Below are 2,467 nucleotides of genomic sequence, written 5' to 3' on the forward strand. Positions count from 1 at the left end.
GGTATATAATTTCTTTATTAAAATATAACTCTTATTTAAAGACTACAAATCTAATTCGACTGGCTTGGGCGCGTCCGTTGAATAGAATAGCCGTTAGAATACAAATTTTTATGAGAGCGAGCCAAACAACCTTTTGTCTCGCTTCTATGTCTCAGGTTTCAGAGTTTCGCGCTCAGCGTGCGACATCTAGCTACGAAACTCTGAAACCTAAACATAAGGGGAATTACACATTATTAATGATAGTTGCCTTAATTTTATACTACAACTCGGCCAATCTGACAATTTGATCGCCCACGATTAAATTAAACAAACAAGTCTTAAGTTATAATCATGAGATGGTAGGTGTCGCCCTTAATCAACCGAACCTTCAGAGTCTCGATTCTTCCAAAGTCGAATATTTCGAGACTCGACAATGCCATCATATGGCAGCTGTGTGATTTGACAACCTTCGATATCGCGTATTACGTATCTATCATTAGGTAGAATTTTGTAAACAACGTATGGGCCTCTGAACTTTGGAACCAATTTCTTATTTACACCGGTTGTTGTATCTACATTTTTTATTACTACATAATCACCCTCATCGTATATACGTGCCGGGTTATTATGCTCATTAAAATATTTAATATTATATTCCTGAATCTTAGTGATTGCTTCTGAAGCCTTTTCTCTTGACAATTCAAGATTTCTTTCCAGTTGACTTAATTGTTTATCATCAAGAAATTCTGTTAATTTGTCGATTACTACTCCCCTTTGGTTAATACCAAATAACAATTGACTTGGTGTATTTTGAATAGCGCGATGTATAGTGTTATTTAGTCCGAATTCTATTTGTGTTAAAGTAACAACCCAATCTGAGTGCTCGATTGGTTCCGAAAGCTTAGCAAGCATGCCAGTTAATACCCTATTGACTCGCTCTACTTGACCATTGGCCTGTGGCGAATGAACTGCCACCTTAACATGATCTATATTCTGGTCTATAACAAATGAACTAAACTCTAGTGATGTAAAGCAGGTTCCCCTATCAGTAATTACTCTTGATGGCCTACTGTAATACTCAAAATATTTTCTTAGTGCTGCACATACTTCTTTTGAGCTTGTAGATACAACTGGGTATAATTTAGTGAACTTTGTAAATGCATCTATTACCACTAATATATGTTTTCTCTTTGACTTTATTGAAGGGAGAGGACCAAGATGATCCAAGTGTATTGTATGGAATGGAATGGGCTCCTTAGGAATATTGAACAAATTGCGTATATTAGATCGAACTGGTGCTGAGTGCATTATGCAACGGATACAATTTTTAATGTATTTTTCAACTTTTTCCTGAACATTCGGAAACCAATAGTGACGGCCAATTTGATCAGAGCTTTTTGTTACACCTAAATGCCCAATTTTCTCATGGATCATTCTTATAACATTAGTTTCCATTTCAGATGGGACATAGAATCGAAGTTTACCATTTTTATTTTTTTTGAAGACAATACCATCCTGAACTAAAAACGAATTATTATCTTTTAAATATAGTTTGTTTTTCATTTCCAAAATCTTTACATCTCGATTTTGGGCTGCTCTGAGTTGGAAATCAACATCCTCAGAGTCAATAACGGATATAACATTACATCTGCTTAAGGCATCAACATGATTCATATTGGCACCACTACGATGTTTGACCTTATAATCATAATCCTCCAGCTCTAAGGCCCATCGAGCAATTCTATGATTAACATTCTTTTTGTTCAGTGTCATTGTTAAAGAACTGCAATCAGTTACGATTGTAAAAGGAATACCTTGCAAATAAACACGGAACCGACGTAAAGCTGAAATTATGGCTAAAGTTTCCAATTCAAAACTATGGTATTTGGCCTCTTGATCAGTGGTGCTTTTAGAGAAGAATGCTACCGGATGTAATTTATCATCTTCTTGTCGTTGGAGTAGAACTGCACCATACCCTAATGAACTTGCATCGCAATGCAGTTCTGTTTCTTTCCTTGGACTATAGATTGCCAATACAGGTGGAGATGTTAACCGTTCCTTTAAAGTCTGAAAAACATCTTCGCATTCGGAAGTAAATCTAAAAGGAGTTTCAGCTTTTAATAAATTATAAAGAGGTCTTGCTATTCTTGAAAAGGATTCGACAAACCTGCGAAAGTATGAACAAAGTCCTAAAAATGAATGCAATTTCTTTCTGTCTTTAGGCACAGGATATTGAGCAATCGCTCGAATATGGGAATCACTAGGTTGGATGCCATGTTCCGTTACTTTAAACCCTAAGTAATCAAGTTTCGAATATGCAAAGCGACATTTTGACAAGTTGAGCTCCAACCCATTCTTCGCTACACAACATAAAATTTTAGTAAGTATCTCAAAATGTTCAGTAATAGTTTTACTAGCAATTAATATATCATCTAGGTAGACAACTATATCTCCTCTGTCTATAAATTCACGAAAAATTTGAATTATG

The 2,467-nt window shown here is 35.5% G+C and overlaps 1 long non-coding RNA gene across 1 annotated transcript; it reads left to right on the top strand.

Annotated features, from left to right (window-relative positions):
* LOC129939017 (uncharacterized) lies at window positions 1–1,525 on the top strand. The gene is made up of 2 exons (XR_008780501.1): window positions 1–1,113; window positions 1,185–1,525. It is a non-coding gene; the product is annotated as an uncharacterized LOC129939017 (long non-coding RNA).
* Window positions 1,526–2,467: the final 942 nt, after the last annotated feature.

Source organism: Eupeodes corollae, chromosome 1 (assembly GCF_945859685.1).
Source record: "Eupeodes corollae chromosome 1, idEupCoro1.1, whole genome shotgun sequence".
Classification (NCBI taxonomy): Eukaryota; Metazoa; Arthropoda; class Insecta; order Diptera; family Syrphidae; genus Eupeodes; species Eupeodes corollae.